Raw genomic sequence first — 24,548 nt, forward strand, 5'->3', positions numbered from 1 at the left:
TCTCATAACTTATAAACTCATAAATGTTCCCAATTGCATTGCTTCCACCTTCCTTAGATTTCTTGTAACAGAAATGTTGCATTATTGCTTTGCTTTTTTTTTATCTATAATTTGTTTTGTACAATTGTTTTTGCTACAATTGTGGAGAGGGGAGTCCTCTTCTAGTTCCCATTGTCAATAGAAAAAGGGGATGTAGAATGGAAAGGTACAATATGTACAAACAGGATTAGAACTGGTTGGATGTCAGATGGGTTAATTGCTGCCTGGAAGCAACTCAGCACCACCTGATTAATACCAACAGGTAGTTTGAAATACTGAGCTATGACCTATCCCTTGGTTGTTTCTTGGTGGACAGCAGAAAGGCACTTGGGATTGGTACACCCATTTACTCTTTGGGCACACTAAACTCTTCTGTAACTAAGATTCGATCCTAATGTGAGGGATTGTTATCAGCTATTAGGCTGAGGGAGCTGAGCATGGTACATTTATTGAGTTACCATTTTCACTCTTTATATCTTTGCTTGCCATAGGCTGTCATAGGGTCCGGGGCCATTTTGGATGCCTTGGAGTCCAAGGGGAAGAAGTCTTGCTCCTTAACACTCCTGCATTCCAGACCCCCTTTTTCTGGAGGACCCTATCACATTCCCTTATGGATAAGAGGGTTGTGAAATAGTCTGGGGGTCCATCTCCTTTGGAGGAGGCTTGCAATAGGTGACATCTTTAAATTTGATGTGTGTCAAACAACAATTTATAATATTTTGGAGACAGAAAGCACAACTGTAGATATCAAAAATATATAACCACAGCACTCAAGCAGTAAGATACCAGGAGGAGCTATGATTGCAGGATGCATTGGTTCACATGACCTGATACAGGTCTCCATGTCTGCCATCTTTGAGACAGATCATGCCTGTTAATATTACAGAAAGGTATGATATCAAGATGTGTAAAAAAAAGTCATATCAATCTAACTCAATCTAACACTCTAATCTATCCAAAAACAATTTACTAAAAAAATATTTATATATAAAACTGAGTAATTGCAGAATTTTCCCATTTATCCCCCCCCCATGAATCTTTTAATACACAACATGTAAAGCAAAAACTCTGTTGCCTCAAGCATGAAGTAAGTGAAGCACCAGCATTGTTGACTTGCCTAAATATTAACGATGTTGGAGATCACATCATCACATGTATTTACTGTTATCAAGAAGTATATCTTTAAGGGTCTGTTTCTATGATATGTTGTATAACATGACTATAGGATGTAATGCATGTGTATACTATACGATCAGTATTTGTAATATAGTCCTCATAGTACAAGTCCCTAACAACTAGTAATTGAACAGCAATGTACAAGTGAGTACTGTAGCCACATTCTATATACTATGCCTCTTGTTCCCCATCTCTTTTACTTGAAACTAAATAATAGATGTGATTTGTGAACGACAAGTGAGAAGGCATTTTCAAGTCCCACCTTGTGCTGAAAGCAGATAGCAGGCTTTACCCACTGTCTCATTATTTGGCTGCTCCTATTACCATTACTTGGGTCTGTCTGTCTGTATTGATTAGATTCCCTTTGGCTGAAGGCCTGGATACAATAAGGGGGGTTACGCTATGATCTCACATCTCGCTGTTTCTCAGCAAAATCTAATCTATGATGGATGTTTCCTTAATCAATAGTAACTCTGTTTGAGATCTGCTCCTCTTTACCACGTTTGCACCTTCTATGCCTCTGCTCTGTGGTTATAGAACTATACCAGCTTTCAGTATATAAATATAATAGGATATACAGTACTGTATAAGATCTTTTTTTCTGGCCATAGAACTATCGACCCATCATCTGATCAGAGTTAATACATTTGTCACTGGTCTATAAGGGTGTCCATACACATTGTGGAAAAGCCATGGTAACTATGTACTGTATCTGTACTTGCTGGCCGATGAAACTAATTTCTATTCATTTCCATGGTTTATAGTGAATTTGCAGCACATACTGATGAGGAACAGGGGTAACACATGTTCTCCACACAAGATGACTGTGACTCAACCACAATGTGTATGGGCACCCTAAGGGGCAATACATCCCAAGTAACCATTATCATTATCATTATGTCAATTTTCTGTGGTGAATATCTTATACTGTTGTACTTAATCAGTAACAAAGAATGAAACAATTAGTGTTATAAGTTACAACTATGGAAAAAATGGGATCCCGCAAGCTAACATGTCATTGTTGCTTTTGCAAAAGAAGAGCCCGTGGAGCCTTATTTATGAGTCTAGAAACACAGGACTAGCCAGATATCCCTCTGGGAGGGACCCAGCCAAGGCCATATTCCTGTTCCACACTGATGAGAGGCAACACCTCGAAACAACTGTCTGTGGATGGATACCTGGCCTTGCTTTTTCCCTTGTCATTACATTGACTTATAGGGCCATGGTGGTTTTGGTGGTTTCCCTACAGGAGCCACCCCTTAGCTGGGTCCTTCCTGGAGGGATATCTGGATAGTCCTGTGTTTCAAGACTCTTAAATGAGGCTCCACGGGCTCTTCTTTTGCATATTCACGTTTCCCAGGGAGCAATGCACCTAGGATTTCACTGCATTGAGTGCTTTAACGGACAGCCAGCAGTGTTATCGTTTGCTGATCTCAGGGAAACCAGCCAATCTGTTTCTCTTATTGTTGCTTTTGGGCACTGCTAGACTCCAGTGCCCGCCAGCAATCCAAATTTCTCTATTTCTGTGCAAGACAATAGGAAAAGCATGCTGGCTAAATACATAAAAATGTAAAGTAATAAAGTTTTTTTTTTTACTTCATAGCACAATAGTTTGTCATATAAATAATAACTGTAACAAAAGTGTCCAGGGGTTCTTTCTGTGTTGTCAGATACTGGATGAGTTTTAATTGAATTGGTTGCTAGGAAATTACACTTAGCGAATAATAAATCTGTACACTTATTTAACTATAGCAATCATCTTTTCTCCTAGCGTTAGAAGGAAGAAGAATACTTTTAAGAAGCAAGCAAAGAAATCATCAATCTTATAAAGAACTTCAGTGTAGCTCTTTTCTTTCATGCTCTTTATCGCCAATACTGTTGCTCATGGCAGATCTAGGGCTGCTCTAGTGACATAACATCCCAAGCATGCAGCAGAAACCAAGTGACCATATTATAGAAGACAATGCACAATGCTCGTATAAAAGCAAATTAGCAAAAAACATAATTTTTACTACTCATACCACCAACAGTTAAAAACACTTAAAAGTGTCCAAACAAGGTCCACATATAGACTGGTGGGTCCTCATGATAGTTAGACTACAACCATACACCAAAACCTGAATATATAAAGACAGCTCAACTCAAAATAAGTAATAATAACACAACAATAAACCAAATTAATGCTAAGAAAAAAAAAACTAACAAAATTCATCAAAGAATATACATGACAAATAGAAAAAATGAGCCAACTCGTGTAACAAACCAACCCCACGTGTTTTGCTATGTCCTCATAGCTTTCTCAATCAAACTAGCCTTTGCATTGCTTTTGAATGCAGAATGAGGAAAAACATACTACAAAAAAGACTACTGCACGCTGCTTTTCATTATAGTTTAGATTTTATATTATTTTGTTATTTAATATTGTTTAGTTACTGTTAAATACTTTCTACAGATCTTTCTTTAGGCTATGTTCCCACAACATCGTATTAAGGCTGTTGATTGATGATGACAACCGTTAATAATGATCAGTATTTATGGCCGCCATTTAAAAAAAAAAAACAACCATTATTGAATGTTGTAATTTTTTTTTATCATGCTTTAGAAACATCTCTAATGATAAGTTTATTTCACATTTACTGTTATAATGGCAAATGACAAGAACAATGTTGAGAAATTCCATAACATTTGCTAACATGAGCAGCATTTACTGTGAACTGTAAAATGATAACAACAACAATTACAACATCCTGAACAAACTCTACCAAGATTAAATTTTTTTCTGCTATGGACAGTGGTTAAAAGTACCCTTCGTAATAGGCTGTCTAAGGATTTACTGACATTGGGCTCAATTTACTCTACCTGCAAGTCCATAGGCTTTGCAGACCTTTGTAGTACCTGTCTTTAAAAAGAGGTTGGCTCCAATGAGACAACCCCTTTAAAAACTGCAATAATCAGCTGATCACTGCAGGTCCTTCATCTACCATTCATAACAAATAGCTGATTTTTCCAAGAGACTCTAGAGCCAGCTGGAAAATGTAGTAGTATGACTTGGTGGCCATTTAAGAATGTGCAGAGCCGAGAAGGTGCTGGGAGATGAAGATGAGTGAGGTTGCGTGCCAAGCCGTTGCACTTGAGCAGCTCAGCTTCGCCTCCTTGACACTTGGGAACTACAATTGGTTTAAGGTACAGTTTGCTTTTATACTCTAAAAGCTTTTCAATGATGTCTACAGCTCTAATGGTGTAAGCATCAAATGTAGCTGACAGATTCCATTTAAATTCTCCAAATTGGGAGGCACTGTAGTAAGATGACTCTCTTTTCTGATTTATCGAAGGAAAGGGGTCCCAGTAGAGCGAAAGCAAGGGGGATTGTATCATAAGAAAATCCCTTCAATGCTAATGATATGTCAATGTAAACTGAACAACATTTACTTGTAGATCATTCTATAAATTATGATAAAACAACATATTAATAGTTATCTATTCTTCACTGAGGAAAGGAGTGAGCATACTCCTGAAACGCGTCTGAGAAAAAGATAACTAGAATGATAAAGACATTTGGCACACATCCATCTACTCACGCAGCCTCTACCCCGCACTCGCTGGAACCGTTGCCAAAGATTCAAACGAGCGCGCGCTCTACACCATGCAGAAACAGTGACAGCCTCCTGTGAATCCTGCATACGCCGAGAAGGAAGAACAGCGGAGACCGGAGAGCGATACGCTCCTAAGCCCGACTGATTCATTCTCAACACGGCTACTGACTATTGGATATCGGGTGAGAGGTGGTTTATCCACCAATACAGTTTGTACGCAATACCAGCTACGCTAATTACAAACACTCACCACATCACATTTTACCTATAGTGTACACGTAACAGATTGTCCCTTCTCTCTTATGTACACAAAGTGAGAGCAAATTAAGATATATGTGGGACACAGCATAACTTGCAATTAAACTAAGATGCATTTGCGGATATAGTGTACAATCAGATAAAAGGCAAACAAACCAAGCCCCATCTAAACATTGTAAGAATACCACTAAATCATAAATATTGCCATCCAGTTCCATAAGCAGCACGGGGCAAGAGGCCAGAGAGTCCAAATGCCATAGGGACATTTACTTCATATACAAACTGTGATTTATATTGAGAGAACAGCCAGCACAAGGGCCCTGCGCTCAGTGGCGGTCTTTGGCACCAAGCACCCCAAGCACCAAGCACCCAGGGGGGCCCCCACGCCCCGCTCTTGTGCTCAAGATGGCTGGACAGGGCCGCTGCCCCGCTCGCTGCTGCCATCTGAACTGTAACTATGAGCACTCGTAATGAGCGCTCATAGTTACATGCAGCAGCACTGACATGGCGGGAGACATTGGCTCCCTTCCTGTCAGACACTCTTGTGGCCGCAGGATGGGTTTTCTCTGCGGTCACAAGTGGCAGCTTTGTCCTTGTGGTGCCGATGCTCCAGTGACATCACTGGAGCATCGGCGCCGGGACAAGGGGAGTGCGGCCTCTTGTGATCGCAGGGAAAACCCTTCCTGCGGCCACAAGAGTGAAGAGAAGAGGAGACGCCCGGACCCAGGTGAGTATAAGTGTTTGTTTTATTGTGTTATATACCTATAAGGGAGGGGGAGCACACAGGGGTCTGTTTAACTGGGGGAGCGCACATCGGGGGTCTATATAAATGGGGGAGCACACGGGGGCTATTTAACAGGGGGAGCACACGGGGGGGCTATAGACTACTGGGTCTTCACAGAAGGGGTCTATATACTACTGGGGGCAGCACACAGGGGGTCTATATACTACTTGGGACAGCAAAATGGGGTCTATATACAACTTGGAGAGCACACAGGAGGTCTATATCAAAGTGGGGAAGCACACAGGGGGGCTATATACTACTGGGGGAGCACACAGGGGTCTATATACTACTTGTGAGGCACACAGGTGGTCTATATATAACTGGGGGAGCACACAGGGGTCTGTATACTACTGGGGCAGCACACAAGGGGTCTATATAATACTGGTGGGGCACACAGTGGGTCTATATACTACTGGGGAACCACACAGGGGGTTAATATACTACTGCAGGAGCACACAGGGGTCTATATTCAAGTGGGGGAGCACACAGGAGGTCTATATCCAAGTGGGGAAGCACACAGGGGGCTAAATACCCATGAGGGAGCACACAGGGGGCCCTATATACTACTGGGGGATCACACAGGGGGTATATACAACTGGGGGGAAGCACACAGGGGGTCTATATACAACTGGGGCAGCACACAGGAGGTCTATATACTTCTGGGGGAGCACACGGGGGGGCTATATATAACTAGGGGAACACACAGGGGTCTTTATTATACTGGGGGAAGCAAACAAGGGGTATATACTACTGGGGGCAGGACACAAGGGGTATATACTATTGGGGGCAGCACACAAGGAGTATATATTACTGGCGGTAGCGCACAAGGGGTATATACTACTGGGGGCAACACACAGCGGTCTATTGTTTTGGAACGCGTGTCGAGGGGGGGCCCCAGACATAACTTTGCTTGGGGCCCCAGAAATGCCAAGACTGCCCCTGCCTGCGCTGACGTTCTATCTCCAGTAAACTACATTACAGAACGTTGAATTTTATTGTGTATTTTACCTATGAACTGAACTACTTATCTGTTTTGATTTATTCTATATAATTATGTATATTACCATGAACTTATAAATTTTTAATTTTGCTTTTTATAAGATAAAATTGTGATTATATTTTAAGATAAATACCTCCTTGTTATTAATTCGCCTTCACAAACATTAGATATATAGGATATAATTAATAAACCTCCACAAACATCAGATATATAGGATTTACTCCTAGAGAGCCTACATATGAATTTATTTTATAAGCATTCCTGGGCGTTAGAATAGTAGTGCACTCGGAGTATATATCCCCCAACACCTCCCATTTCCATAGTAGGGTGTAGCGAACATGCATTGTACATTCTTTCTAACATGTTAATAGGAAGATGACAGATCATTGAATTAAGAGCTATATTTGTAAAGCTTATTGGCTATTTCAAAGAGAATTGCATTCAAGCATCTCCCGGTCAAGATGTATGGCAGAATATAATCCTCATGGGTTTTAACTGAACAAAGTGTTTTTCTGTTGAGTTATACAGTACTCCCACTCTACTCCCTCACTCCTGGAGTTATGTTCAACTATACAGCACGTCTTTTAGCTGGGGAAAACCAGGGTGAACAGCTGCAATTTTCTTTTCAAAACTCCTACAAAGCATGTTTTTTTATTTTATTTTTTTTCTTAGAAAGACATACAAGATTTTGTAAAGTAGAAAAATACCCTAAAGATATTATGTTCTACAAATGGCAATATAATAATAATAATGCATTAAATGGTATTGAGGCCCATTGTTAGAAACATTTTGTGAACATTTTAGATCAGTTTAATTAATGTGGCTGTCAGGTTGTAGAACATGCTTTTACTAGCACCCTGACTGGTAATGGTGGTGGGGTGTCCTGTTCTATGTGTGACATTAACTGCTCTGTAAATTACAGAATTAACGTTAAAGGTTCACGGATCAATCTGCTATTGTCACTTTCACTGCAGTGAGTGGCTTATAAGTTACTTTTACATAAATCAATGCAATTGTCGCAGATGCCTCATCATTAAATCTGTTAACAAAATGGGCCAGTGTAGGAAGACTGTCAGTGTGGGAAATATCTCACACACACACACACACACACACACACACTGTACTGTTACCTGCTGAATTCTTTGCAGAATTGCATTTTGTGCTACATTATGCTGTATGATTAATTTGGTTTGGAATGTTCACCTGGGTGTTGTTTCTTTGTAAGGCTAAGTTCACATTACAATTATGCCATCTGGTGGTGTGGCACATGTACGTCGGCAAAATGTCAGATAAGGATGCGGATGTACAAGTGCAAGGACAGGCATGGGTCCCATTGACTTTAATGCTTGATTTAACAATATGAGTAAAACAAAGACTGGAGTGATTTGCCCAAAGTAACCAATCACAGCTCAGCTTTTACTAGCTATGGTAAAACTATACCTGCACTGTGGTTGCTATAAGCAAATTATAACATTCCAATATATCTAGGTCTATGTGTTTGGATCCAATAGAGGTTGTGAACATAGCAGTCTCATGGTTTGTACATAGTCATGGAGACCCACACTTTCAGATTAACAGAGAGCTTTCCCTGATCATTTCCTTTTGCTATTACAATATGAATGTATTTTTAAATGGAATTTTTTTTCTTTAAAACTAAGTATTTTCAACCTGTTGCTGTCCATCTGTTGTGAAACTACATCTCTCAGCATAACCAGACTGTAAGAGCATATAATGAGTTGCAGCTTTATATCAGGTGGAGGAGTCACGGGTTGAAAGCAACTGCTTCAAAAAGGTAAAAGGAAATATTTAAAATCTATCAAATAAAGAAGATAGAATGAATTGAAGTGAGAAAGCAGCGGCTTCTAGTAACCACAGTGTGAGGAGCCAGAAAATTCCCAGGCCAGAATCCAGCTCCAACTAATTAGCTTGGCTACAGAAGGGCAGCGACTGAGCCAGGATGGGAATCGCTACTCCCACGCATGACAAACAGGCTTTATCCCTTCAATTTGGTGAATTCTTCAACATAGATATCAAATAGGAAAAAGGATGAACATTGTAAGACCTATAGTCTTCAGTCACATGAATGTAACATTCTAACAGAGCAGCTATAACTAGCAGTATTCTGAGCAGAATATAAAGAATACACAGTCTTACAATGGGTTAATTTCTTTTCTACTCCCTGACTCCTTTCAGCAAGGTTTCATTAATGTTTTATAATGTTAACATATGAGAATAATTTCTTTTCCATCCCTAGAAGGTATTGCCAATGATTGCCAAGAAAAATAGTGTATATAATGTCCCTTGTAGACTTCCAGACATCTCTTCTCCGGTGAGATAGCAATTCAAAGTTATGGTACTTTTTTATTATCCAAATCTCTTTATTATCACCATGAAAACAGCCCAAAGCGCTTCATGCCAGTGCTGCTGGAGCTGCTGTTCTGGTAAGCCAGTCAGCTAAACCCTGTTAGGATAGTATTTACTGGAGCATATTGGGTGCTGCAGATTGGACAGGACCAGCAGTTTGGGCGTCTGGTCAGCCCATTCTGCAATAAAGGCTACGTTCACACAACATTATATTTCAGTAAAGGACAGACGCTGATTGCAATGGGATCCACTTCCGTTCTTTACAGCAGGGGTTGCATTGCACTGATATCAATGCAATGCTGCCAGCTGTGTTCACACATTGTTATTTTAACACCCAAACATGCCTATTATTTCCAGATGCTGTTCAGTGAACAGCATCCAAAAAAAAAATAGTTGTTCACTCAATGTAAAGTCGGCCAGCAGCCGCACTTTACGTTGAAGTAAATGGTTAAATGATTTGCGGGAACACCAACGGTGCCTGCAAGTTAATTGTAAAAAACAGAGGTGCTGAGGTATCGGCTGCAGGGACGTGCTGAATGCAGCCCGGCAGCTGGCAGTTTACCAGCGTCTGACTTTCTAGAGGAGCCACTAACCAATGTATTAATACAATGGACTAAAGAAGCAATTCTCAAAGAGGACTTGAGACTGTTGAGACTTGAGGTGACTGTCCTGGTTCGTCAATGTTTCTGATTTCCAGCACTCCCTGGGGTGGCATTAAACTTCTACAGCACCTTGGAGTCAATTGCCGAACGCTTGGGTTTGGAAAAGTTGCTGAACCAGGCTCTTTTCCTCAACACTATTCAGAAGTAAAGAGATGGAGAGGATTATAAGTTAATATTATACAGCCTATGAAACTTACATGGCACTCGAGTGGAATGGCTAGCAATGAATCCTGCTGAAACATCTACTTTTTCTATCAAAGTTGGGAAAAAATGTAATATTTAAAAAGGATGCCAATTTTGATCACATTGACTTCATATTGACAAAAACAGATGGATTTTGTGCATCCTGTTTCATCCTGTTTACATAATATAAAGTATATTCTCACTTAAAATATTAAAGAACAGGATGTAAAAATGTGAAGTAAACAGGCCCAAACACATCAGTTTAACAGGAGACAGGTAGTTCTCTATCAAATGAGACTATGGAGATAGGTGAGAGCTTCTGCACTCAGCATATGCAATATGCATGATTTCTATGGGGAAAAAAGAAAGATGAATCACAAAAAACAACATATGTATCATTAGGTAGTATGAAAATGTTTGACATGCATAGCATGGGAAGCATGAGCCTCCTCCAAACCATCCTGCCATGTTACTAATGATGATACATAGTTACAATGCTACATTTTCAGATGTGACGGCATGTAACAATGTGCTTACATCTGCAATTCAAATTTTTCTAACCTCGCCATATGTAAGTGCAACAACATGCTGAAAACTCATTTCATAGTACCTGAATAGAAATGCATTATGTCTGCGGAATCTGTTGTCATAGAGGGTGTTACATAAGACATAACATGTGATTCTCATAAAACTAAATATATGTATTTGAATTGCTTAAGTGTTACTGTTGATTTAAAATTGATTTCAGTCTGTGAAAATGTCAGAGGAATTACGCTGATGTTTTCCAGAAATGGGAAGAGCACCTGCAGATTAATCTGGAATACAAAGGCAGAGGCAAAAGTCACGGAGCTCATACTCAGTATGGAGCGAGATAATTCAAGGAACAGCATTGCACAGGGCAAGAATGCATCCACACCACATTACTCGGGAGGACAACACACGCAGGCTACAGGATCCCTGTAGGTACAGGGAACGGGTTCTTAGTGTTTAATGTGGAGAAAAACACATTTTCAATTCGCCAAATATTCCACATTATTGCTGTTGTAGTAGCATGCCCAAAGGTCCACATAAATGGATGAAATATTTCTCATGCCGTTCACGTTTTTATAGATAATTACATTTTGGCTTGTTTCTAGCAAAATAAGCTCGAAATTCATGCACTTCACAAAAGCTTCCTCCTTTATACATACTGTAGAGGAGCACTGGACTGCTCCCCTAAAGACATAACCTTTGTTGTACAACATGTATTTTTTATAGTGAAAACAACACAGTATCTTTTATTTAAGATGCCCTGGCACAATGGATGACAATGGGAGAACTCTTGATCACTATAAGAATTGATAGAAGCAATGAATGTGGCGACATAAGTAAGCAGCTATTTAATGAGGATTCCGGGCCGGCTTTTATTATTTATCTCACACATTATTAAATGCTGCATTTTTATTACTCAATCAGTACTCAACCATTCTAATATTATCTGCTTGTCTAGCTCCAAGGTTATCCAGAGTTCAGACGGGTTTGTGACACCTTTAAGAACAACGATTAAGTTGTAAATGGCAGATTTACACCTGAACAGAATTACTTCATGCATGATCTATAAACTATTTTCACTGAATATTATTAGATGTTACCTTTGGTTTAGGTAGCGATTGTAGGAAATTATTACTTTCTATATCCTTATGAAAACTACAAGTCTTGGTTACCTGTTTCAGCAGAGTGATATTCAGCTATAGCAATATTCTACATCTCTTCTCACATACATAAGCCTGTAATGTTACATCTCCCATAGCTCTCTTACTCTCTAATGTCTTGATAATAAATCAATGCCAGGCAAATTAATGTACTCCCAGGTGGCACATAGAGATTGGGGAGTTCCATTTTCTTACAGAGAAACCACAAAGATCGTAAATCATGCTTTTTTATGAGTGACAGGGATATCAAGACCGATCATGGCAATTATGTGATATATGAGATTATCTACATCCCGTTGTGTTGAACAGTATGCCCAGTACACTTGGATTGCAGGTTAATGAAGAGTCAACGTACCTGAGAATTACTAGGAAAATCCTGAGCCGACATTTTATTCTTTGTAATTAAAATCGTGTAATAGTTGATATTCCTTTACTACAAGGAAAGAAGTGGATTATCTCCAATTCTTTTTATAGAGAAGACACATTAACACAGACCAAAGAATGAATATCCATTAAGAAATTTGAGTAGATTATAAAGAATATGAGTTGTATGAGGTTTTATGAAGAAATCAATTACTTATCATGCAGTAGGCAAAGGAAAGAGGATGGCTCCACTGCTTGCTGGCTAATCTTTGCACTGGCCACCCTGGCAGATTGACCTAAGCTTTATAATAGACTAGTGTGAGTAACTAGCATCTTTCTCACTTCTTCTTTACAAGTTCCAGGCCTATCTAACCCTGGAATATCCAGTAAAACAATATTTATCAGATATGGAAATACACTGAGGTTACCCTAAATGTAAAAAAAAAGTATCCAATTGGTTTAATAAATTCAGTCATTAAAATAGACACACTATAAGGCCATGTTCACATGGCGTAAGACATTAGCCGTTCTGTGACCCGGCCGGATGATCTTCACTCCTGATGAATTGTGTGAGGCCGCACTCCTGATGAATTGTGCGGGGCTGCATGCTCCATTGTGTGCACTGACAGGTTTTCTGCGGCTGCTATTTTCTGCGGCGCTGCTTGGGATCCTGGCTGGAGTGTATACTTTGTGTATTCACTCCGGCCAGGATTCCATAGACGGCAGCACTACCTACGATCTGTAGTAATCACGACCGTTGTTGCAACTCAGCAACAACGGCCGTGATTTTTACGAAACTTACGAAACATTACGATTGTGGGAGCAATAAACACGCTTGTTCGATCACACCTACTGGAGTGCTGCAGTGAAATTGTCGTCATACTATAATAAAGAGACATTGCAGCTTAAATGGGTTTTCTCATGATGAAATCTATTTTCAACTGTCTAAATAATGAACAAATATTGGTAAATAAAGTTATTTTGCTTTTATGCTATTTTTCTGCATCTAATTCAAACTACTGTATGTTCTGCAATGTCTTCAATACCCAACTTCTTGTCTAAAGTAAGCCTTGGAATGGACTTCCTTTTCTCACTCTACACTCTAGATCAAAGCCAAGGCTTTAGCTGTCCAAGCACAAAGGGAATTGTAATTACGAAACAGTTGGAGGGCCACAGTTTGCCACCTGTGTTCTAGATAGAGTTGACTGCATTCCTTTCTGGAGTGTCCAATAGGAAGAGGAAGTCCATTATAGTACACTAGATAAGAGGTGGAGCAATGAAGACATACAAGTAAACATTTTGCATTAGATGCAGAAGGAAGGAATAAAAGCCCACAAAATGTGGCTATAACTACAATTTTCAGCTGTCTCTTAACTAGAGACTGGTACTTTGCATTCACAATTGTGAATAGATGGCACACACACACACACACATACAGAGGAAGGCAGGGCCAGTACAAGGAGTTCTGGTGCCCTAGGCAAAGAAGGAAAATGTATACCTCCCCCCAATAAATAAATAAATAAAAATTAATCAATTACATACATACATGCACCTTCACTCACACACATCAGACATGCCCCCTCACTCACTCACACACATACATACATACATGCACCCTCACTCACTCACTCACTCACACACACACGTACATACATACACCCTCACTCACATAAATAAATACATGCACCATCACACATACATACATACATACATACATACATGCACCCTCACACACAAATACATAAATACATACATACATGCACCCTTGCTCACACAAACATGCACCCTCACTCACTTATACATACATACATACTTACATACATACATGCACCCTCACTCACACATACATACTGTACATGCACCCTCACTCACACATACGTACACCTTAACTTTTCTACCACAAACCCTGCTATCGGGTTTAGGCTTCTGGAGGCCCCTATGTGGTGGATAGAATAGCGCCTCTTGTAATTCACCACCAGATGGCTCCCTAGGCCATTGCCTACCCCTGCCTACCCTTTGTAATGGCCCTGGAAAAAGGGATCCTGCTCGTCTATGACTTTATAGTCTACCCTAAGAAGCAGCAGCAAAATGGAGAGCATTATAGTGCAGTAGTGAACACTGAAAATTCACCCATGGAGTGGGGCTAATACTTAGTTAAATTGTGCAGCCTCTTTGCAGCCTGTGTCTGTCTCTCTTTCTATCTGTCTCTGTTCTCTGAACTCACTCCTCCTATTTCACTCACCTCAACCGTTTTTAGAAATCAGACAGGTGCATTTACTGACCACATCAAATTGTAAAGCCCTACAGTGGTTTGTTATGGATTGCAAGACTCAGTCACCAACTTCATGTTACACAACACTGCAAAGTTATTGAAGGCTTACAACACCACTGAATGCATTTTTTGTTACTGCACTGTATTTATTTTGATGTAAAAAAAAAATAAAAAAAATCACTATAGATATTTGTTACAATTTTTGTTTTATTTGTCTTCTGCAGTCATGTACATTGCAGGCTGTTCTGTCAAAGTAAATTCAGTAACCAACACCTTTGTCTATTCTGCTTAATGATCTTCTAAGCTTATCTCTTACCAGATCAAGGGTCAGTGTGAATTTGGTCCTATATCAGCTTAGGAGATCATTTAGGAAAAGACAGAGCTGGTAGCACACCAATGTATTTTGCTATGAACAGAACTGGTTATCCTGAAATGTATGTGAAAACTTGTCAACTATAGAAGAAAAAGATAGCAAACACAATTTAAAAAAAAAATATGTTTTACATAAAAGTAGGTACAATGCAATGGTGAAAAATTAATTTGCCCATAGCCTTTAAAATGGCATGCCATTTTTACTTCTTACTGGTAACATCAAATACACAGCCACATTGATTAGTATCTTACCCAACGGCTTTATATAACCCTGTTTAGGTACTGCTTGCCCAAGTAGTGAAATCTAAATAAAAAAAAGACAGTTAGGGTGCCTCCACACGTTTCGCATCCACAGCGGATTTCATGCTGCGAGTTTGCAGCAAAATCCATGGCTCCCCATCAGCCAATCAGTGGCAGCACTAATTGGCTGATGGGAAGTGAGGGGAGCCATGGAGTAATGTATACTGCGGGGCGGGGCAGCGGGCGGCCGGGGTTAAAGGGGCCGGGTCACATATCTGCAATGAATGAATGAAAATTCTGCTGCAGGTACAGTATGTGACCCTGTAGACCTTCACTATACCAGGATCCGCAATGGATTTCACGCTGCGAGTTTGCGCAAAGCTACCCTTACTGTATATGGAACGGAATTCACTTTCTTTTACCGTTTGTTATTAGTGTAAATACTGTACTACTGGGCCACAGTCTCTTTTTCTTTGCTTAAAGCCAATGTACCATCGTAGGCACTGAACACTTTTATTTTTTGAAGTACCTGCTCAGCGCCAGCGTGAGCTGGGCGAATTCTCAAGCAGAAAATAGCACAGTGCAAAGGAACCCGGAGACGTTTTGAAAAAAGAACCATGCTACCAGGATCCCCATGCTGGCGTTGAGCAGGTACTGCAAGAAAAAAAAAATTCCAGTACCTGTGATTGCACTTTGGCTTTAATATAGAATTAACAAGACCTCACAAATGAACAAAACCTGATGGCAGATCAATAACACCTTTGAACTATGATCAAGGCTCCTGGTCCTATCCAGAAAAAAAAGCTTCCCACAATAATTGATTTCAGAATGTTCTTTAAAGTGTTGTAGCGCTGTCCTGTCTGTCATCAGCAATTTATTCCTTTAAAATAGTCTAATAAAAAAGAGGCTTCTCCCTGGAAGGCTTTATTACAAATCAGTAAATGCTGCAGATATATTGTTTTCTGATGATTGCAGGGTTGCTAAACTGATTTCGGCTATGAATGTGGATGAAACTGCCCATGTTAGTTACTCTGGATTCAATTCACTTTGTAACAGTGCAAAATGTTTGGGCTTAGCACAATATGAGATTGTTATAAATAACCTTTTTATTTCCATTGGCTACGTTCTCTATTCACAGATTCCCTGCATATTATACCAGATTATAAACAGAGATATATTCTATATGTCTAGTAATACAGTAGACATAGTTGTATGTTAAGACTACTATTGTCTAATATGTACAGTAATATAAGAATAATTTATTCCATTCATAAAGTTTAAGCATTAAAATAACTTATATCAGCATCCACATTGTTTGTTATAATGCTAAGTTATTTCTTATTATATTTATGTTTACTAAAATTTACTAAATCATTATTGCCGTAATGACTGCAAGCTATATGGAGATTTCTAACAGTTTAATCTGTTATACTACAAAATTTCTACCAACTGGAAAAATCATATGAGATAGTGTAGAAGGAAGGAGAAACAGTTGACCTGTAGACTAAATGTAGAGGTGAAAGCTAAAACAGGACAAAACTTTTTAGTTCTAAAAACTATTCTCTCTGTCCTACATGATATGGAAATACAAGCACCAGAGAGGTACTGAAAGGTATTTTACATCTCACGTCATCTAAACCCCATCCTTACCAAAATAATGCACCATTGTAAGTACAAACCCAGTATTGTAAATCATGCCTGCCCCCTGTGCTTACCAATGGCAAACTTCCATTTGGCACATCATATTACTATGGGAAGAGTCATAATCATGTCATATAGTCTCTCATGGAATACAGTATGGTACCATATGTTGATCAATCATCACTTTCATACAGTTTCCTAAATAACAATGCTATATTATTGACAATACCATCATGCACAAAAATATTATAACAGTACTGAACAATGCCAAAGTAAATTTCATACAGAGGGCTCAAAGTAACATACAGAGACCAAACAATACAAAATTATAAAGGTATCACCAATTATTATTATCATACTTCAGGGGTGTCAGACTAGGATATCTGGCTCAATGGAGAGTCAATGTGATTATGGATTAAAATGATTGGCCCATAATAGGCCCTTTCAGTAATTACAATGGTTTACTATGACATTATTTGTTTATGTCCTTAGAAATCAAGTAAAAGAATAAAGCTTGGAAAAGAATCAGCAGAATTGAGTGTGGAGCCTTTATATTACTGTGCATATGGAATTCATTATAAAACATTTGGATCTGAGCAAAATGAAAATGTTTGCTATTCCCTAAGTTTTCTATTTGCTTCTTTGCCATCTTTCCACTCTGCATACAACTTTTTTAAGAGAGAGAAGGAAACTATTTATCATTTCTACTCTCCAGCATTTGATAGTAAGTGACAGATGATCAAAAAATCAATAAAAGAGAGTTCAAGATTTCATTGATTTCAGGGTTTTATTCTGGAAAGCAATAGTTTGCAGCAAGTGGTCAATTTCTAGAATCCATCAGTTCTGTTGCTGTTTGAAAAATATTACAATATCAGTCTACCTAAATTATCAAACAGAAAGGAATGAAAAATAAAACTCAAGTACTCCTCCAATTTTAAAGCGAAACCTTCAGGGTTTTAAAGAGTTTTGAGGGTCTCTTAAGTGGAAACAATATTATGGCTAGCTATGGCCATAAAAGCTAACAAGCAGATTAGATTCAATGTTATGTTCTCAAAAATATTTTTCAGATATTTACTTACATCGTAGTGTGTATCTAGCAGAAAAAGAGTAAGGCCAACTGAATGAAAATATGTAAAAACTGTTATTTTTGTAAAAAGCAGGCACTGCCAATTGTATGACATAATATGAGCCCTAAATGAACCAACAAAAAAGAACAAACTAGATATACCACTAAAGCACCAATATTTACAATACTCACTAGTAATATTTGCAGAATAAGAATCTGGTATTTTGAATTTCAGCACATCCAATTCTTGCTAAAAATATATATGACTTATTCCCTTCTCCTTAATAAAACAAAACAAACAAGTGCAATTGGTCAACTATGTATGTTTTTGGTGGAGTTCAGCCGACAGCTTTCTGAAATGTATGGCTAGCTTAGCCTTTTCTTCCGCTAAACCACATTAAAGTCACTCTTTCTTTTGCCAATAGGGGCAAGATAACTGAGCCTTAATATGGCTTTGGGAACCGTGCATTTGGACAACATGTACATTCCCTGGATCATTTGTATGGGACTAAATCTTCATCATTGTTGTATGCACATCCCGTATTTACATAGAGGGATATGTGGCTGATAAAAACGATAACAAGCATTTTTCCGCTCATTGCTGGCCATTAATTGGGAATGAACAATCCAATAAATGCTTGTTTGCCTGATAGTCAGCCTGTGTAAAGGTGCCTTAACACTAATGGGGCTATAATCTTCATTAACCTCCCAACAACAGACCCTATAATCCTGTGTCTATTAGTAATTGCTCTGGCAACCAATAATTATCACTAGCTATCACTCCATAGAGTTATGCCTTATTGTGTATAGCTGCAATGCTCGTAGAGGTAACACCTTGTGGTAATATGTTCATATGCAGGATACCATAGACAGAATTGACAGGAATGTCGAGGACTCTACTGTACGGTATGTGAAAGCTGCAGGCTGTTCTGGCATCTTTGTACTTGTGTATATGCTATGAATAATGACTAGCCTTTACTACTACTATTTTACCCTTACTGTCTACAACTCATTTAATAACCGAGCGTTATCAATTGATAATGTTAACAAAAGCCTGTTCTTATTAACATTGCATATGGCATATGGACAGGAACAGAAAATAAAAATGCAGTAGCTTGATGTTTTTTTTGAATTAGTCTCTTTCCTAAGAACTTTTATTAGCACTTTAGCTGAATGTTCTGGAGAAGGAGTTTTATATAAATTGGAATCATTTATTGCTATAACCACTGAAAATGTTCCTGAGATACTTTATTGGTTAGAGTGCAGGGGAAAACTTAAATATATGTGATTAGAATAAGTGCACTGTGACTCAGGATGGAGCATTGGTTATCAGTAAAAGCTAAGAAATTAAGGCTGAATGCTTTCAAGAACATATTTTGTGGCTTGTTTCATTAAAGGTTGCTTTCATAAACGTGCACATGCAAAGTGGTTGTCCACAAACAGGTTGACTGGATGAAAATTACAGAGATTTGGAGGAAACATCATTGTTTGTTTCTAACAAGAGTATTGGCCATGAAATATAAATATAGTAGTGTTATATACAGTACCAATCAGCCATAATGTTAAAACCACTGAGCAGTAACGTGAATAACATTGAATATCTTGTCATAGTGGCAGGGTTAAATTGTTAACAGGGTTAGAATGTTTACAAAATTACAGATTTTTTTTTTTTTACATTCCTTACTGAGGTTAATGACACAGGTTTTGATAATTCTTTTGGCTATGTTCAATAAAAAACAAAAAAGAGAAAAAAGATGTCTGCTTTTTCTTTTTAAAATTACGTTTATTATTACAGTACTTTAATTAACATCAATGGAATGCATTGAAGTCAATGGAACGATGGCAGCTCAGTGCAAATAGTTTATTAAATAATGGACATTGTTTGCACGGATGTTAAAATAATAATCATGACAATTATTCGCAAATGTCTTTTGCAAACAATGGACATTATTCTTTAGTTGTTTACCTACAGTTTTTCACCGTCTTTTCACCGTCTTTACTACTAAATTTAAAAGACTTTAAAATTAAAGACACACCCAAAGGCCAATCAGTCCACCTGAAGTAGAATAATGTATCAACAGCCGTCATTGTAATGATGGGCGGCCAAAACACAACATGGCTGATGCCATTTTTACTTCAAAATGATGTAAGTCATTTTAAAAAGTAAACAGAAAGGAGAGACGTCATGTGAACATAGCCTTTGACTGTGTTAAAATATGCTTAAAGGACTTAAAGCCTCTGCTGCTAACAATTTTGTGAGAATTTACACATGATGAAATATATGCCTAGTAGATAGATTTTGACATACAAAAATGTGGATGAAATATACTATTAGCAACTAGGAAAGTCACATCTCATATATAGGGTACTCCACACTAACAATATAAAATACTTGGAAAAAAGTACACTAAACAAAGAAATGGAATGTGAGATCTTTCCGAGTTAGCAGCAAAAAAACATCCAATCTAATGCAAAAGTAGTAATAGTAAATTTAGGAACAGAACAGAAAGAAATTTATCATCAGAAAATGACCTATTGTTTGAAACAAATTTTATGTGAAACATTTTTTAAAATTATGGGGGGGTGTCCCCCTATTTACTATCTATATTATAAAAGATTCCTGAAATCTTGCTGTTTTCATTCTGGCTACTAGACTTAATAATAAGCTAACACTTTTTCTGTAAAGATATATATTAATAAAATCCCATCAATGGAAAAACATGATGCTCCGCCTCCCGGCACACTGGCCCGTGTACAGGTCACAGAGCATGTCTAGAATACTTCCCCAAAGAAGTTATTAAGTCATTTCCAGATTACAGGTTGCAGCAGTACATGTGAATGCACTAAAGCATATCTCTGAACAGCTGTTAGAATATAATAAATATAATAAATATCATAATTTACACAATATATGTTACTTAATAAGAAATACATTTTCTGTGAACTCTGTTATGTGTACAGTACCTCTGAGCATGTGAATATGAAATATAACACTGTTTTCTTAATAATGCATTTAGTATTCTCAATATTTATATAAATAATTATCCCCATTTTTACACTTAAGGCTATGCTCACACAGCAAAATAGACAAAATACAACAGTAAAATAGGTGTAAAATGCATCTGTATTTTGAATCTAATAATAAGCTACATTAAAGTCTATACATATTATTTGTATATATATATTTTTACAATTTATACACAGCCGACTGTTTTTTTGCAGACTTTAATGTAGCAAATTATCAGATTAAACATATGGCTGCGTTTTATACTTATTTTACTGTCATATTTTGCTTTTATTTTACTGTGCCTGATTCTTATTCAATAAAGAGACATGATAATGCAGGCACTAAATGCTAGTTGAAAGGCCACATATCTGCTAAAGTATTAAGTCTGAATGGAACAGTGTTTGACAGCACATCAATGGTGACGGTATTTATCTCACACTCATTCACTTCTTGACTAACAGTAGATAACCGAAGCTAACTTGCAAAGCTTGCCATTTCCTTTCTCATTGCTATATTGTGATAAAAAAAACTGTCTCTTTTCCTGCAAAACAGGACACATTGGAATGAAAACAAGAATTGTTACAAGAGAGACAAGAGAATCAACTATGACCTACTTCAGCCATTAAATTAAATTAAAATGTACAGTATTTTTCAGTCATTCAATTCAAATGTACAGCATTAGGCACTGAACCTGACATATAATGTAGTTATATGTTCTACACGTCTTATTTTACCTTGGCTACCGACTTTGTTAGGTAGGAAAACCAAGACAAGGACAAGACCTATCAATAAATCTTGCATTTGTCTGTGAAGGATCTTTTATGTGATCAGTAACGATTAGTGTGCTTGGCCAAGCATGGTACTTGATCAAACATTGGGGTACTCAGTATACCAATAGTTTGTTGAAAGGATGCTGAGCAGCCAAACATCAAGGTTTAAAGGGGTACTCCAGCGAAAAGCTTTTCCTCAGTAATTGAAACACATTACACATTAAGTTATACAACTTTGTAATATGCTTTAATCACTTATCTGCCCCTCTTCCCTATCTTTTTCCCCCTCAACCCCCACCAGGAAGTGAAGTAAACTCATTCTTACCCAATGACTGTTGACCCCAGGCTTTTCTGTGGCAGCCATTTTGTGACAATGACATCATCAAGAGGGAGGCCGGTCTAAGCCCTGTTAGGCCAGCCTCTCTTTGTCAGAAAACTCAAGTTGCTCAGCTCTGATTGGCTGATCAAGATGTATGTCATCTTACAGTTTTACAGAGTCAGTTAGACATCACAGGAGACAAAGTGCATCATGGGAAACCCCAAACCAGGAAGCAAAGAGAAAAATGAAGCCATCAACTGGAACTTCAGGGACCTGCAAACAGCAGGAAATTCAAACAAAGACAGACTCATGGGGGATGGTAAGTAGAAAAACTATGTTTATGATTGATTTTTTTGTTTTGTTTTTTGTTTTTTTATCAACACCGGAGTACCCCTCTAAGGCTGTAAAAATCCATAATGCATTTCCACATCCTTAAACCCATGGGAGGGGGGATTATACTTCTATCTTCACTTTCACCACTCAGCCAATCAGCAAATGCAGTGCTATCCTGCCTCTGCCACTGATTGGCGGAGTGGAGTCCTCCACCCAGCCACTCAGCAGCTACTAATTGGCTGAGCAGAAATAGTTGTGATAGAAGATAGATGACTAAAGAGGTAACTAAAAATCCCCCTTCCCTAACAAAGCATAACTTAAACCCCTGGGGGCCAGATTGTCACTTTGTAAAATTTAAGGTTAAAGGGTTATCCAGTGCTACAAAGACATGGCCACTTTCTTCCAGAGACAGCATGACTTTGTCTCCAGTCCAGGTGTGGTTTGCTTCATTCGCTTCAATAGAAATGAGTTACAAAACCCCACTCAAACTGGAGACAAGAGAGGGGCTGTCTCTGAAGGAAAATGCCCATTTTTCTTTAGCGCTGGATAACCACTTTAACCTCATTAACTTGGTACCCTTTGCTCTGCTGAGCAAGGGGTACCTTGTTAAATGCTCAAGTCTCCCATTGTTTTCAATGGGGTTCGTTACTCATGTTGAGCACTTCAGCATTTTAGTGCTTGCTCATCTCTGCTGAGTTTTACATAGTAATACTGATACTCTAAATGGGAAAGCCTAAATCCACCATTGGATTATCCCTTTGGAGCACTAATAATTTTCCCTTTGTGCAATGGCCAGCAAGTTGTCATGTAGTACACATTTAAAACCTCAGCCATTCAGAAGGGATAAAGTAAAATGGTACAAACCCAAGTTATGCTACAAGAGCCAGGCATAGCAAAGAAATACAAAATGATCAGAATATCTGGAACATAAATTGGGTACAGACTCCCAACAAGGAGGGGATTGATGTTTTCTGTTTAAATTGTATTATGTTATTCCTATACCAACAATGAGTATTTGACATCAGAAAAAATGACTGCTTTTGTGTGCTGAAACCTCTATTAGCGGTAATGGCTTGACCACATTATTGTACAACTACACACAATCTGTTCTAATTTACCATAATCTGCACATTTATATTGTAAAAGCACACAAATAATGCAAACACTATAGACAAAACTCCAAGCATTGCTATGTAATGTGTAATGCAGCAAACCTCATGCCGCAATAATTTGGTCACTGTATGACTAGCAGAACTAGGCTCATCACATCCTTATCTTGAAACAATTATCCTCAATAGAACCAGCTGCTGTTTCCCCCAGGTAAAATGTAACAGAATAGAAAAAAAGCCAGAAATAGCGCAACCTGTGCCTTATAGTCTAGAGTGACACTGATTGTCCTAATAATGCCACTTTTGTAATGTCTATCCTGATTCATATATTACTTTCTCCCTATGTATACACGCATGAATCACCTTCCTGAAAGGACATTTAAATAGACAACACAGTGAATTGTTCCTTTTATTACAGCCATTGCCCTGAATACAGTGCACGACCCTGTGCAAGAAAAGAATAAAACATTGCTTCTCCATGTAACCTGTAAGAAGCATGCATGGGATTGTGCCGAAGTAACAACTGCATGCAGCAGCCAATAAGATCTCTCCCCAGGGCATTTGGATTATTTTTCAAAACAAAACAAAAAAAAAATCTCTATTTTGTGTTTTTTTTCCACATTACATAATGTTAACTGAAAATCAATAAAAATCATACAAGAAGCATTGGGTTTCTTGCGCTTCAGACGTTTACAAGGTTAAATTACTAATCAATAAAAAGACTGAGTTTAGCATCTATTCTTGCGGTGGCACTGAGTTCTAAACACAATACTGGGTTAGTTTTACCGCAGGCATATGTCTGGGAGATGTCTGCAGGATATGATGTTATCAAAAGTTTCTAAAGCAGAGAACTAAGAGATAAGCAAACAGCATGCTAATATAAAAAGAGGCAATGTTGCTCACAAGAACTTACAATCTATGAAAAGTGTTTCCAGATGGCATGGTTACTTCTAATGAATAGCATTACTGATGAGTCCCACTCTGAGCATTACCAAATGGACAGTGAAATTCTGTAATAGGAAAATGCTCAGTGCACCTGCTCCTGTTCAGCTATTAGCAAACTGTGCATGAATGCTCACTGACATACCCTCTTTGCAATACTTAAATCTCTAGTTTTGTATATCATTCATCTCTGTAAACCAAAGTAATTTCACATCTAATTTTGTAGAACTACAATGCCAAACATGTTCTGGCAAAATATTAGGTAAAAACAATGATTTTGTTATGCTTCTTAGTAGGGCGTGTGGACTAGATGGTAGCATACTAGAGCTGCCCACCCAATAAATGGATTATGCTCCAGCCTCCA

At 38.3% G+C, this 24,548-nt stretch overlaps 1 protein-coding gene across 1 annotated transcript in view; it reads right to left on the minus strand.

Annotated features, from left to right (window-relative positions):
- Window positions 1-24,548, minus strand: part of PLXNA4 (plexin A4) — a 614,893-nt gene that overhangs the window by 260,920 nt on the left and 329,425 nt on the right. The gene's annotated exons all lie outside the window — the stretch shown is intronic.

The sequence above is a fragment of the Dendropsophus ebraccatus genome, chromosome 1 (assembly GCF_027789765.1).
Source record: "Dendropsophus ebraccatus isolate aDenEbr1 chromosome 1, aDenEbr1.pat, whole genome shotgun sequence".
NCBI lineage: Eukaryota > Metazoa > Chordata > Amphibia > Anura > Hylidae > Dendropsophus > Dendropsophus ebraccatus.